The following is a 16,521-nucleotide window of genomic DNA, read 5'->3' on the forward strand; positions in this document are numbered from 1 at the left end:
AAGGTGGTAGGCTTGTTTGAAGAGATGGGTTTTTAAAGCGCTCTTGAAGACATGGGGGCTAGGCATCAGTTGGATCGCCTGGGGTAGTGCATTCCAGAGAACTGGCGCAGCACGAGAGAAGTCTTGGAGACGGAGGTGCGAGGTTCGGATTATGGGGGATGTTAGTCTTAGGTCATTTGTAGAACGGAGGACACTTGTAGGGCGATAGGAAGAGATGAGAAAGGAGATATAAGGTGGTGCAGAACTGTGTAGAGGTTTGTGGGTGAGACTGATGAGTTTATATTGGACCCTGTAGCGAATGGGCAACCAGTGTAAAGACTGGCACAAAATGGAGGCATCGGTGAAGCGGCTGGACAGAAATACGACCCTGGCTGCCGCATTCAGGACGGATTGGAAAGGAGAAAGTTTGGTAAGAGGGAGATCAATCAGAAGAGAGTTGCAGTAATCCAGACGAGAGTGAATAAGAGCTTACATTGAACCAGCAATACGACTTTTTCTCCAAAGTGTCCCATTAGCCATTTTTCAACGCAACAACTCCAGGCCACATGTTGCTCATGCTTCTGTGAGCAGCCGGCATGGCCTAAACGTGCAACCATGGCCTGCAGCATCTCCGGACATGTCTCCCATCATGAATGAACATCTGGAACATCATTAGTCGCATATGCAAAGGGAGCTGCCAGCATCGGATCTTGATGATTTGTCAAAGTGCATTCGGCGTAGCAGAACATTCCTCAGACATCCATTAAAGGGAACAGCTTTCTTTATACACCGTGTATATGCAGAAAGCTGCCAATCAGAGGTAGGGGCGTGTTTATACTGATGCCATGAATACAAAGGACTACACGGTTTACTAGTCCCCTGGTGATAATCTCCTGAGAAAATAGTGATTTTATTAAAACTATAGGTGGTTTTCTCTCATGGACTGCACACTTCAGGTCCTTCCACAAAATCTCTATAGCATTAAGATCAAGACATTGACATTACAATTCCAAAACTTTAACTTTATTCTTTAACCATTTTTTTTTATAGAACAACTTGTGTGCTTTGAGTCATTGTCTTGCTTCATGACCCACGGTCACTTGAGATTCACCTCATGGACAGAGGTCCTGACTTTATACTTTAGAATTTGCTGATAAAATTCAGAATTCATTGTTCCATCAATGATGGCAGCTGTCTTGGCCGAGATGCAGAAAACAGGTCTAAACCATGATATTACCACCATTGTGTGTTACAAATGATATGAGATTTTTATGCGTAATACCGGGTTTTTCTTTCTCCAAACATAATACTTTTCATTTATACCAAAATGCTCTAATTTAGTCTCATTCGTCCATAAAATCGTCCATAAAATATCGTTCCAATAGCCTTTTGGCTTGTCCAATTGATCTTTAGCAAACAGCTATGCTCTTTTTGGAGAGCAGTGACTTTAACATTAACATTAGCTAATGTGAGAGAAGCCTTTAGTTGCTGAGAGGTGACCTTGGGTTTCTTTGCGACCTTGTAGACAGTTATACCTTTGCTCTTTGATTGATCTTCTTTGTTGGTCAACCACTCTTGCTAATGGGGGGGGGAGGGGTAATAATGGTGTTGAATTTTCTCCATTTGTGCACAATCTGTCTGCAGCTTTTCCCAGCCTAGTGAGCATCAACAACTCTTCTTCTGAGGTCATCAGAAATCTCCCGCAGTGATACACTTCCATAAACTTGTGTTGTGAAGATCAGACTTTGAAAGATCTTTGTTCTTTATGTACAGGTCGCCCATTCACACCTGATTGTCATCCTATTGATTGAAAAGACCAGACTCTAATTTCCACTTCAAATCAAGTTCACTTACTTTTGCCACTCACAGATTTAAAATATTGGATCATTTTCCACATTTAAAAAATAACAAAGTCTAATATTATTTACTCATTAATTTGATTTTTTTCTCAATCTTCTTTTAGGACTCGTGTAGTTTTAGATCAAATTCATGCAGAAATATGGAAACTTCTGAAAGGTTCTCAAACTTTAAAGCATCACTGTATTTCCATATATTGTGTTTGTGTGCTTATTGTACAGTAAAGTTCGCAAACTCAGAATAATATGACGTTTTTCTTTAGACCAGGGCTGATTAAGACACAAAACTGACAACTGGTTACAGCACCCATGGCTGAGCTGTGCTTGGGCATCACTACCGCTGTCTGTACGCCACGCTTAGCACAATACAGCAGTGTAGATACGTCCCGTCTGATCTATGCGTCAAACATTTCATCAGTCGGCAGCTCACAGGAAAAAAGGGACAACAGATTCCTTCCCTTCTCAGACAGAGATTGAAAATCACCTGTTTATTTTTCTGTCCTGTTTGCAGCTGATTTAAATTCAGTGGATTGCACGACTTTCATTTGAAATTCTAAGCAGCGGACAGGCAGGCAATCAGGAGGCAGAAATAAGCTGAACTGAATGAGCTGTAAGAAAAAGAAACAGGACTCTTCTTTTTTTCAGCCCTATAGTGTCTGCCATAAATAGCGGGGAGTGTCCGAATTGATAAAAATTGTGACTATGTGACTCATATTGCCCAATGTGTACAGTGACAGGCTCCTGTGTGCCAAAATATTGAATATCGATGTTGGTCTTATATATAAGAAAATAACATAATAATATACTCTATATAGATATAAAAATCATTAACATCAATAAATTATATATATACACACAGTCATGGCCGAACGTGTTGGCATCCTTGAAATTGTTCCAGAAAAAAAAAATTATTGCAATTATACATGTATTGGAATGTGGCACCCAGGGGATGGGGACTACTCGGCGCCCGGGCCTTAATGCCTGGTCTTGGGGGATGTCACGGTGGTCGGGCCCGTACCCTGGGGTCTCTCTTAAAAAAGGGGAAATGAATGTCAAAGTTCGTGACGCCACCTGTGGTGTCTGGTGAGGATCACCAGCGCTGCGGCAGTCCACTGAGGCCGGTGTTACGGCAGCGTTGATGGTGTAGCTCCCCACTGGTGGAGCTAGGCCTCAGGGCAGTGATGTTTGACGAGGTGCACGATATGGCGGTGACCCAGCCGGGTCCAAGGAAGAACATGGGACACACGCACACGGTTTGCTTCTGTACCTTTTACTGGTGGGAATGCAGGTACCATCCGGAGCACTGTAGGGTGAGGGGTGCACTGCAGTACTCTCCCCAGTGAGCAGGTGTAGGGCCTCCTGTTTCTTCGCAGCTTAGTGCTAGTCTCTGGCCTGCCTGGAGCTAGGCCTAACTTAGTCTCTGTTCCGCACCAGCTGATCCTGTGGTAGGGCCTTCTGTTGGAGTACACACTCTCTGGTATATGGGGCCTCGGTAACTCCTGACCCTGGTATAACAGTCAGCGTTTGGTATTCCTGGGACATGTAGTTCGCCAGGGGTTCTGGTTGTCTTCTGCTGGATGTAAAGAATCCCTGCAGACTCGGACCCGGTGTCCGGAATATGGTTTCTGGGGTGAGCTGGTAAAGCTCCTCTGCCCCCAATGCTACTCACTCCTCTAGCCTTCGGCCTACTCGGGCCCTCACTAGGCTATACACACTGGGAGTTAGCTGGCTGCCTCTTCTGCTGCTCTCTGAGCGTCAGCAACGCTCCTAGCTCACTTAACTCGAGCTGCTTGAGTCTGACTGAGCTCCACTGCAGATTGACCTGTTTCTCTGAGTCTCACTCTGCAGGAACTGGCTGTGGACTCCAGACTGTTCTGTCTCCACTCACTTCCTGAGGAGAACCAACTAACAGACTCACTCTGCCTAGCTCCACCCTCCGTATTTATATCCCTATCTGGGCTCCCTCTGGTGGTCTGAGGTAGGGTGGAGGTGTGTGCATGCTCTGAGGGCCTCTTGTGGAGAAATCCTGAAATGCACCCCTCCAGGAGATAAAAGGGCAAATTGGACAGAACTTCCCCCAGAACCCCAAAAATGGGCCAGACAAAATTGTTGGTACCCTTAACTTAATATTTGGTTGCACACCCTTTGGAATAAATAACTGCAATCAGCCACTTCCTACAACCATCAACAAGCTTCTTACACCTCTCAAATGGAATTTTGGATGACTCTTCTTTTGTAAACTGCTCCAGGTCTCTCATATCGGAAGGCGTCTTCTCCCAAAAGCAATTTTAAGATCTCTCCACAAATGTTCATTGGGATTTAGATCTGGACTCATTGCTGCCACTTCAGAACTCTCCAGCACTTTGTTTCTATCTATTTCTGGGGGCTTCTTGAAGTATGATGGGGTCATTGTCCTTCTGGAAGACCCATGACCTAGGACGCAAACCCAGCTTTCTGACACTGGGCACTACATTGCAACCCAAAATCATTTGCTAATCTTCAGATTCCATGATGCCTTGCACACAGTCAAGGTACCCAGTGCCAGATGCATCAAAACAACCCCAAAACATCTTTGAACCTCCACCATATTTGACTGTAGGAACTGTTATTTCCTTTGTAGGCCTCATTCCACTTAAGGTAAACAGTAGAATGATGTGCTTTACTAAAAAGCCTCATCTTGATCTCATCTGTCCACAATACGCTTTCCCAGAAGGATATTGGCTTACTCATGTACATTATAGCAAACTGCAGTCTAGCTTTTTTATGTCTGTGTCAGCAGTGGGTCTTCCTGGGTCTCCTACCATAGCATGTCATTTCATTCACAGGTTGACGGATAGTTTGCGCTGACACTGATACTCCTGAGCCTGCAGGATAGCTGGAATTTCTTTGGAACTTGATTGGTGCTGCTTAGTCAACATCCGAACTATCCTGCATTGCAACCTTTCATCAACTTTTCTCTATCGTCCACATCTATGGAGATTAGCTACAGTGCCATGGGTTGTAAGCTTCTTGATTATGTCACGCACCGTGGACAAAGGAATATCAAGATCTCTAGAGATGGACTTGTAATGTTGAGATTGTTGATATTTTTCAACAATTTTGGATCTGAAATCCTCAGACAGTTCTCCTCTCCTCTTTCTGTTCTCCATGGTTAGTGTGGCACACACAGACACACAATGCAAATATTGAGTCAACTTCTCCCCTTTTTATCTGGTTTCAGGTGTGATTTTCATATTGCCCACACCTGTCACTTGCCACAGGTGAGTTTGAATGAGCATCACATACTTTAAACAAAGTTGTTTATCCACAATTTTGGAATGGTGCCAACAATTTTATCCAGCCCATTTTTGATGTTTTGTGTGAAATAATGTCCAATTTTCCTTTTTTTCTCAGTTTTTTTTTGTTGTTTCAATACACACAAAGGAAATAAACATGTGTATAACAAAACAGGTGTCATTGCAATAATTTTCTGGGAGAAATACTTCATTTTCTGAAACAATTTCAAGGGTGCCAACACTTTCGGCCATGACTGTATATACCCCCTGCAACTTATAAATCATGATGCAGATCTTGGAGATTTTTTACATCAATTTGATGTCCCCTTGGTCCCTCAATTCTCTGTTATAAGTCATATATGCCGTACGTCCCAATGCTCAATGGTAGGTATATCATGTAGCCAGGTTTATATAGATATTAAAATATTCCCTTTATCGGCATCTGCAAAGGGGATGTATTCCCGGTAACGTCCAGAAATACATCAAACCTGTTTAAAATTACAGCCATGCCTAAAATTACACAATTTCCATCGCCTCACCCCCCCACAACATCCAGTTATTATTTCTGTACATATTGTTAACATATGAACTGCAATGGCCATAAAAAACATACACATGCCAAATAGTATTTTCCAGATCACTTTTGGCACCTTGAAAACATCAAAGTACACGGAGCCATACAGGTGCAGTGCGCTCGCATGGCGGCTCTGCGCGCAGCAATCCCACCCGGATCCACGCTCCGAAGCCTCATCAAATGCACATTCCCTATATACAGGATTATTATTTTTATCACCTACTGATCACTTAATGATGGAGGGGACAAAGAAAACGACTGCTCAAGTGTTAACACATTTCATTTTTATGTTAATGCTTTAATCACACTGTGAATTTATGTAAATACATTAAATGAGCAGCTACAGACGTGATGGATGTTCAATATTTACATCTTGTTTACTTTAACCCCTTCCTCTGCAGGGACGATTCATCCTGTAGGTATATGGCTCCTGCCATGAAATATGTGTTTTGTAAGGTTAAGATGCAAAATGTATGAAAACAAAGTGTCTTACACTGATGCATTTAGACCATCTTTTCCTATAAGCGTCAGTCATTCCGTTTGTTGGCTCTGGATGGTCGCATTTTTCCAAAAGTTGTGACGCGCCCCCTGGGCCGTGGGGTACTCGGCAGCCGGGCCTCTGGTCACTGGGGGGATATCACGGTGGCTGGCCCGGTCCGTGACCAAGGGCGGTCAGTAAAAAGGGGGAATCTTCTATTTATATGGAGTTTTGAAATAATGTTCGTGACGCCACCTGTGGAATGCGGCAAAGGGGTGCCGCCTCTGCGGAGCAGTCCTCTGGAGCTGGTGTTACGGCAGCAGGGATAGAGTGGCTCTCCACAGGTAGAGCTAGCTCCAGGGCAGTGTAGGATGTGGAAGTTGCGCTGGGCGTTGTAGTGCAGTGAGGGAAAGATGGCGCAGATAAAGAATGGACGGAGGCAGTGCGGTGCAGTCATCCGAGTCTTTACTCACAGTTCTTATGACAGTTCCACTGGTGCACTGTACAGTTGTCGGCCTCCCACGTCGCGCTGCGTTCACCAGGCAGGGGTTCAGCACTTCCTCAGGCTGATTAGGAGTACCGGACAGAACCCCACTTTCTTGTGTTCCTAGCTAGACCGACTTCACGCTGAGTCTTTCTCCCTCCTGCCCTGCGCTGCCCACTTTCAATCCCGCTCGGGTGCTCTGAAGTCCCTCCTGTGCGTCGGAGTTCCCGGACCTGCTTGACCCTCCCGGGGATTAGAATGCAGCTTCGGCAACTGACTATATAAGCCAGAAGCCTCCGGTTTTCCCAGCCGAGACCTGGAGTAACACTGCTGGACCAGGGGCCAGTCCCCTTCTTGCGGCCTACGATTCTTCTGTCTTCTGACAGATGCGGGGCGTACGGGTGCCGTCCTGCACTCGCCGTACCCCCTAGGATCCCTTCTTAGAACGGAGCCTACTTCTCTGCTCCCCTCCTGGGCCTCTAGGACTGGGCCCTACTTGTGGAGCAGAGCTCCTAAAGAGCCTCTGCTCCCTGACTGTTCTCCACTGACTCCTCTACCGAACTCTCCTGCCACCCTAAAATGGCTCCCCTTTATATATACCTACTACTATAGTGCTCCCTTAAACTACTTCCTCCACCCACACCCACTACTGGTTCCCTCTACCTCTGGGTTCCCCCCACTCCAGCCAGGGACAGGGCTCAGCAGGAAAACACATTGCATCTTGCCCTTCCAGCCGGCCTGGAGCAGTGTAGTGTTGGATGCAGGTGTTGGGGTTCCGGTCAGCATTCTCTCCATACCTGAGAGAAGGGGATACCACACCTCTGGGTGAGGTGCAGTAACTCTGTGGCGACTGAACCCTCAGGGGCGCCACAGTTGCCTATGCTTTTTTTATGGCATATTTTGTAGGTAATTTAGAAATGACTTTATTGGGAATACTCAATTTATGGGATTGGCTTATGAAGAGACTTTTTTTTTTAATTAAACAGCCTTGAGATCAACAGATCAATGCCGGTCAAGTCTGGTTCATTGGGATGGACCCAAAGCAGGGGACATGCCTCTATGACATCCATATAGAAAGGGGCTGTCTTCATGGTTTCACTAATAACAACAAGTGTATGACTGGTAGAGGTCTGACAGCTGAGACCCCCACAAGAATGCAGGTCTTGGAGCAATATCCCACATACTTGACCACCAGTACATTGATTTCTAAGACAGCGGTAGTGGGCATGTGTGACCACCGGTCACAGGCACAGTGACTGGAGCAGTGATCACACATGCAGGGAACACAGGTCTTACATTCTAGTGATTTGTGGGACGGGCAGTGGTTGGACCTCCACTGATCACACATGCACATAATCACTCCATTCATGAAGGGCGCACAGGACTCCCTTTCTAGTGATTGGTGGGTGGTAGGGCAGTGGTTGGACCTCCATTGACCACGCATGCGCATGATTGCTCCATTGAAGGAGGGCATACAAGACTCCTGTTCTAGTGATTGGTGGGGCAGTGGTTGGACCTCCACTGATCACACATGCGCATGATCACTTCATTCATGAAGGGCACACAGGACTCTCGTTCTAGTGATTGGTGAGTGAGGGGAAAGTGGTTGGACCTCCACTGATCACACATGCGCATGATCGCTTCATTCATGAAGGGCACACAGGACTCTTGTTCTAGTGATTGGTGGGTGGGGGGAGAGTGGTTGGACCTCCACTGAACACACATGAGCATGATCACCCCATTTAAGGAGGGCACACAGGACTCCCGTTCTAGTGATTTTGGGGGGGACAGTGGTATGACCTCCACTGATCACACATGTGCATGATCACCCCATTTAAGGAGGAAACACAGGACTCCCATTCTAGTGATTGTTGGGGGGGGCTGTGGTTGGACTTCCACTGATCACACATGTGCATGATCGCTTCATTCATGAAGGGCACTCAGGACTCTCGTTCTAGTAATTGGTGGGTGGGGGGAGAGTGGTTGGACCTCCACTAAACACACATGAGCATGATCGCTCCATTTAAGGAGGGCACACAGGACTCCCGTTCTAGTGATTGTTGGGGGGGGCAGTGGTATGACCTCCACTGAACACACATGCGCATGATTGCTCCATTTAAGGAGGGCACACAGGACTCCCGTTCTAGTGATTGATGGGGCTGTGGTTGGACCTCCACTGATCACACATGCGCATGATCGCTCCATTTAAGGAGGGAACACAAGACTTCCGTTCTGGTGATTGGTGGGACAGTGGTTGGACCTCCACTGATCACACATGCACATGATCGCTTCATTCATGTAGGGGACAATTCATTATCCTCCTCTTGGTAGATCCTATTAAGCACAGGGGAAGTAATCAATGAAATAAAAAAAATAAAAAAACGTGTCTCTCTTGGAACTAGTATTTAGGGTAATAAAAAAAAATATTTATTTCTTCAGCGTTTATACCATGTTGATACCAACTTGTTATGACCGACCATGCTCTGAGCGAACACAAAGCCTGTTCAGTTGCACAAGTGCCCAGATCGAGAAGGGCCCACGCTGGCCTCAGGAGGTTTTATACTAAGTATCCGTATCCTTCCTTCCTAATGTCCATGCGCCCAAAAAGTTTACAACAATAACCCGCTTACTACCCTAGACTACCAGGGATGTAACAGAAAATCCAGATTCTGCACTAGACTACTGCGGATGTTCTTATTAATCCCATCACTTCCCTTGACCACCAGGGATTTAACTCACTCCCTTAGATCATGACTTCTTGAAAAGATACCCAAGTTCACATGTTAATCGGTCAATTACTTGACATAATAAATACACTGCTCAAAAAAATAAAGGGAACACTCAAATAACACATCCTAGATCTGAATGAATGAAATATTCTCATTGAATACTTTGTTCTGTAAGTTGAATGTGCTGACAACAAAATCACACAAAAATCATCAATGGAAATCAAATTTATTAACCAATGGAGGCCTGGATTTGGAGTCACCCCCAAACTTAAAGTGGAAAAACACACTACAGGCTGATCCAACTTTGATGTAATGTCCTTAAAACAAGTCAAAATGAGGCTCAGTATTGTGTGTGGCCTCCACGTGTCTGTATGACCTCCCTACAAAGCCTGGTCATTCACCTGATGAGGTTGCGGATGGTCTCCTGTGGGATCTCCTCCCAGACCTGGACTAAAGCATCCGCCAATTCCTGGACAGTCTGTGGTGCAACGTGACGTTGGTGGATGGAGCGAGGAACGATGTCCCAGATGTGCTCAATCGGATTCAGGTCTGGGGAACGGGCGGGCCAGTCCATAGCTTCAATGCCTTCATCTTGCAGGAACTGCTGACACACTCCAGCCACATAAGGTCTGGCATTGTCCGGCATTAGGAGGAACCCAGGGCCAACCGCACCAGCATATGGTCTCACAAGGGGCCTGAGGATCTCATCTCGGTACCTAATGGCAGTCAGGCTACCTCTGGCGAGCACATGGAGGGCTGTGCGGCCCTCCAAAGAAATTCCACCCCACACCATTACCGGCCCACTGCCAAACCGGTCATGCTGAAGGATGTTGCAGGCAGCAGATCGCTCTCCACGGTGTCTCCAGACTCTGTCACGTCTGTCACATGTGCTCAGTGTGAACCTGCTTTCATCTGTGAAGAGCACAGGGCGCCAGTGGCGACTTTGCCAATCCTGGTGTTCTGTGGCAAATGCCAAGCGTCCTGCACGGTGTTGGGCTGTGAGCACAACCCCCATCTGTGGACGTCGGGCCTTCATACCACCCTCATGGAGTTGGTTTCTAACCGTTTGTGCAGACACATGCACATTTGTGGCCTGCTGGAGGTCATTTTGCAGGGCTCTGGCAGTGCTCCTCCTGTTCCTTCTTGCACAAAGGCGGAGGTAGCGGTCCTGCTGCTGGGTTGTTGACCTCCTACGGCGTCCCCCACGTCTCCTGGTGTACTGGCCTGTCTCCTGGTAGCGTCTCCAGACTCTGGACACTATGCTGATAGACACAGCAAACCTTCTTGCCACAGCTCGCATTGATGTGCCATCCTGGATGAGCTGCACTACCTGAGCAACTTCTGTGGGTTGTAGAGTCCGTCTCATGCTACCACAAGTGTGAAAGCACAACCAACATTCAAAAGTGACCAAAACATCAGCCAGAAAGCATTGGTACTGAGATGTGGTCTGTGGTCCCCACCTGCAGAACCACTCCTTTATTGAGGGTGTCTTGATAATTGCCAATAATTTCCATCTATTGTCTATTCTATTTACACAACAGCATGTGAAATTGATTGTCAATCAGTGTTGCTTCCTAAGTGGACAGTTTGATTTCACAGAAGTTTGATTTACTTGGAGTTATATTCTGTTGTTTAAGTGTTCCCTTTACTTTTTTGAGCAGTGTATATAAAATTACTGAATGTCACAGAAAAGGGTTTCTTCACTACAGCTACTAGAAAGAGCAATTCTAGAAATGTAATTTCTGCACATGCTGGTGGAAGTTGACCCACACACCAGTAAGGCACAGCAGCCCCTAGTTGTACCATTTCCATAAATAGTGGTCTATGAACCCTCACTACTACTTTCTTATGTTATCCTATATCCATATTATCCTCATGATTCTTCAAACCATTTCCGTGGAAAATAAAAACATCCTGCCCGGTAAAGCTTTGTGTTGGCGGTTGCTGATTGCAGCCGGCCAGATGACCACTTGTAATCATAAAACAATAACTAATGGTGAACAGATCAGTGAATGTCCCTAATGAATGCACCAGCAGGTGAAGCTCTTAATGTCCAGGTTTGAGGTGGGTCAACCATCTGGATAACAACGTCCTAACAAGTGATTAACACATTCCTTACATTTCGAATGATCATTAGCAGATGGAAAACTGGACATAGGAGACTTGGTAATGAGCGTCCGTCACAGCATTACCTATCATGTCTGAAACTGCCTCGGACAATGATGTAACCCAAATTAAGGATCGATTGTTAGGGATAGAAATCAATATCACTTGCTGGAGGATTAGCATAATTTGCTACTTAAGACAGAGTCTTACACGATGAACAGAAGCCATCTGAAATAAGCAAATCTCTTACTGCATCTTTATGCCATGAATGATCAGAAATTATTAAAATAAAGAAGTCATTGACCTATCATCCTCCTCCTCATTTCTGGATCTTGTTGAGGCTGCCGAATCTCCCCCCACCCCTCGTCTAGTGATATTTCTACTAGCTTATTGCATTCTTAATCTTGATTATTTGAAGTCCTCGGAGGAACCTGTTGGATGCGATTCTTGGCGTCTTGTTTATTTTTGAAACTGAGACGTTAAATATGACAGATTTTTGGACTCCGGTTTCACAGCTGACACTTTATGAAAATGAGTCAATACTTTAGGGGGGGGCCTAGTGAATATTCAAGTGGGATTTTCCATTTGACTAGACATATCGCTTCTGCTTTATTATTGACCTTATTAGAGCAGTAAAAGCAATGCGAGAGCTACTAAGCAGCTAATACGTAGGATGATCTCATATAGAATTGTGTCACCCAGGGGGAATATAGGGGACTCGGTACCCGGGCCTTTTACCTTGTTTAGGAGGTCACAGCAGTCGGCTCCCGGGCCTGTACTGTGGGTCTCTCTTTGAAAAAGGGGTTTTAGTGTACAGTTTGTCTCGTGACGCCTCCTGTGGTTTCCGGTAATGGTTACCGGCGCTGCTGCAGACCTCCGGGGGGTGATGGGATGGCAGCTGTGATGTTTCTGCTCCCCACAGGCGGAGCGGGCCCCCGGGGCAGTGTAGGTGCAAATGGTGGTGATGCTGGGGCTTGCAGTGCAGGAGAGATGGCGCAGCAGGAGTAACTGACAGAGACAGGGGATTCACTTCAGTACCTTTATTGGTGCGGATGTCAGGTACGGTCCAGGGTACTCGGAAGGAAGGGTGCACTTCAGGACTTCTCCCCAGTGAGCGGGTATAAGGCCTCCTGGTCTGTGTCTCCCTCTCTCTAAGCTCCTGGCCAGCCTGCAACTGGGCCTAGCTTCTGTGTCGTGCTGTTCCTTCTCCTGTCGCTTGGTAGTAGGACCTTTTTCTGGCAACTTCTATCCCTGGACGCCGGGGCCTTTGTGGTTCCTAGTCCTGTCAAGGGTTTAGCTTCAGGTCGACCAGGGACTTGTAGTCCTGCTGGTATGCCGGTGATCCCTACTGGGTATAAAGGACCCTGTAGGCGCCGACCCGGTGTCCGGTTTGTGTCTTGGGGTGAGCCTATGATGCTCCTCGGCCCCCCAACTCCTCTCACTCTCCTTGTAACGGGTCTGGGAGGCGGAACCTCTGAGCTACTATACAAGGGGGCAGTCCTTGTAAGGGTGCGGGTGGCGACCAGGGAAGACGGGCAGGAGGTCACAGCAGGTGACCGGGACAGTCTCTGAGTGAACGGGCTGGAGGTCACGGCAAGTGACCGGGGCAGTCTCTGGATGAACGGGCTGATGGTCACGGCAAGTGACCGGGGCAGTCTCTGAATGAACGGGCAGATGGTCACGGCAAGTGACCGGGGCAGTCTCTGGATGAACGGGCAGATGGTCACGGCAAGTGACCGGGGCAGTCTCTAGGTAAAGGGTTGGTACGACCTGTGGCGGCTGATGATAGACGTGAGCTCCCAGGTGAGCAGGCGAGAGTCTCTGGATGAATGGGTGGTCACAGCATGTGACGGCGGAGCCTCCAGGAAGACCAACAGACAGGCGGCAGAGGAGCGCTCCCAGGTGAGCGGGCAGAAGTCTCTGGACAGGCGGGTGGTCACAGCACGTGACGGCAGAGCCTCCAGGTAGGCTAGCAGACAGGCAGCAGGTGAGCGCTCCCAGGTGAGCGAGCAGGAGTCACTGGACAGGCAGGTGGTCACAGCACGTGACGGCGGAGCCTCCAGGTAGACTAGCAGGCAGGTAGCAGGTGTGTGCTCCCAGGTGAGCGGGCAAGCTGGTCCATAGACAGACTGACAGGAGTTGGAAGGCAGACCGTCGGACCTCGGGCAAGCAGGCAGGTGGCTGATGTGCGCTCCCAGGTGAGCGGGCAGACTGGTCCTTAGACAGACTGACAGGAGTAGTAAGGCAGACCGTCGGACCTCAGACTAGCAGGCAGGTAGTGGATAATCAGGCAGGAATCTGGCAGGTAACTGGCAGGTAACTGGCAGGTAACTGGCAACGGGACCTGAGGGCTGAAGCAGAGTAGTAAACAGTGCAACAACATTGCTCGGGCACCTCCATTTTGGAGGAGGTGCCTTATATATGGTGAAGTCCTCCGGCCATTGGCCGGGGACTCCTTAGGACGGCGCGCGCGGCCCCTTTAAGAGGGAGGGAGAGCGCGTGCGCCCTAAGCACAGTGGACGGGAAGGAGCGCGCGCTGCCAGCAGAGCGGGAGGAGGACGCCGGGCACGGAGCAGGGAGGTGAGGGGAACAGCGTCCCTGCCTAGCAGAGGGCAGGGACGCCGGCGCTACACTCCTCTTTGCCTCTGGCCACACTCGGGGCCCTCAATACAGCAGCAGACATGCTGCGTCTTCACTGCTCTCAGTGGCAGCACACTCTCTGAACTCTCTCTCAGACTTTCTGACTGCCTAACTCCACCCTCCATATATATATCCCTAATGGGCTCCCTCTGGTGGTATGAGGTGGAAGGGTGGAGGTGTTTGTTTGTAACAAGGGCATCTTGTGGAGAAGTCCATCCATGCACTCTTTTGGGTCCTGTGGTACCTGTGAACAGCAGGATGCCACAGAATCAATGCCAAAACTATAGTGTGCACCAAATCTCACAGATCGGTATGGGATGGGAGGTACAGTGGGTACGGAAAGTATTCAGTCCCCTTTAAATTTTTCACTCTTTGTTTCATTGCAGCCATTTGGTAAATTCTAAAAAGTTCATTTTTTTTCTCATTAAAGTACACTCTGCACCCCATCTTGACTGAAAAAAACAGAAATGTAGAAATTTTTGAAAATTTATTAAAAAAGAAAAGCTGAAATATCACATGGTCAAAAGTATTCAGACCCTTTGCTCAGTATTGAGTAGAAGCACCCCTTTGAGCTAGTACAGCCATGAGTCTTCTTGGGAATGATGCAACAAGTTTTTCACACCTGGATTTGGGGATCCTCTGCCATTCTTCCTTGCAGATCCTCTCCAGTTCCGTCAGGTTGGATGGTGAATGTTGGTGGACAGCCATTTTCAGGTCTCTCCAGAGATGCTCAATTGGGTTTAGGTCAGGGCTTTGGCTGGGCCAGTCAAGAATGGTTACAGAGTTGTTCGACTTTGTTATTTTAGCTGTGTACTTAGGGTCATTGTCTTGTTGGAAGGTGAACCTTCGGCCAAGTCTGGGGTCCAGAGCACTCTGGAAGAGGTTTTTCATCCAGGATATCTCTGTACTTGACCGCATTTATGTTTCCTTCAATTGCAACCAGCCGTCCTGTCCCTGCAGCTGAAAAATACCCCCATAGCATGATGCTGCCACCACCATGTTTCAATGTTGAGATTGTATTGGGCAGGTGATGAGCAGTGCCTGGTTTTCTCCACACAAACCGCTTAGAATTACCACCAAAAAGTTCTATCTTCGTCTCATCAGACCAGAGAATTTTATTTCTCATAGTCTGGTAGTCCTTCATGTGTTTTTGAGCAAACTCTATGCGGGCTTTCATACGTCTTGCACTGAGGAGAGGCTTCCGTCAGGCCACTCTGCCATAAAGGCCCGACTGGTGGAGGGCTGCAGTGATAGTTGACTTTGTGGAACTTTCTCCCATCTCCCTACTGCATCTCTGGAGCTCACAGTGATCTTGGGGTTCTTCTTTACCTCTCTCACCAAGGCTCTTCTCCCACGATTGCTCAGTTTGGCTGGATGGCCAGGTCTAGGAAGACTTTGGGTGGTCCCAAACTTCTTCCATTTAAGGATTATGGAGGCCACTGTGCTCTTAGGAACCTTGAGTAATGCAGAAATTCTTTTGAAACCTTGGCCAGATCTGTGCCTTGCGACAATTCTGTCTCTGAGCTCCTTGGGCAGTTCCTTTGAGCTCATGATTCTCATTTGGTCTGACATGAGCTGTGAGCTGTGAGGTCTTATATAGACAGGTGTGTGCCTTTCCAAATCAAGTCCTATCAGTTTAATTAAACACAGCTGGACTCAAATGAAGGAGTAGAACCATCTCAAGCAGGATCACAAGGAAATGGACAGCTTATGACCATGTGATATTTCAGTTTTTCTTTTTTAATAAATTTGCAAAAAATTCTACATTTCAGTTTTTTTCAGTCAAGATGTGGTGCAGAGTTTACTTTAATAAGAAAAAAAAGAACTTTTTAGAATTTACCAAATGGCTGCAATGAAACAAAGAGTGAAAATTTTAAAGGGGTCTGAATACTTTCCGTACCCACTGTATACTTATAGTGGCTAACGTATCGAAAGTGGGTTTTTTTGCTGGTATTGCAACTTGAACTGGTGGGGGGAGGGGGTGTGGGAAGCTTGTATGATTGAGCTAGACTGTTGTACTTCCGCAAGACAGATGTGAAACCATTGGAAATCTTACTTATTGGGTTTGTCCTACCAGTACATATTATATTTATTATACCTGTAATAGACAAACATGCATTAAAAATATATCTATTGAAGAATCATTACATTAATTTACCAAGTATAATGCCACCTGGTATTCAAAGTGTATATCAGCGAGCACGGCCATCTACTGAACTGCAAGGGTAAATTAAATGGGGACTATATTTATAGCTGCCAGAGGGGAAGGAGACTGATTGAGGATCCCACTAAGGACTGAATACACAGATTTCAGAGAAGGAAATTGAGATTTGATTGGGAACAATATTAACTGATGCCAGATGGGGAAGGAGATTGATTGGGAACAATATTTACAGATGC

This window comes from Phyllobates terribilis, unplaced genomic scaffold (assembly GCF_046119375.1).
Source record: "Phyllobates terribilis strain yellow unplaced genomic scaffold, ASM4611937v1 Scaffold_13__5_contigs__length_258822181, whole genome shotgun sequence".
NCBI lineage: Eukaryota > Metazoa > Chordata > Amphibia > Anura > Dendrobatidae > Phyllobates > Phyllobates terribilis.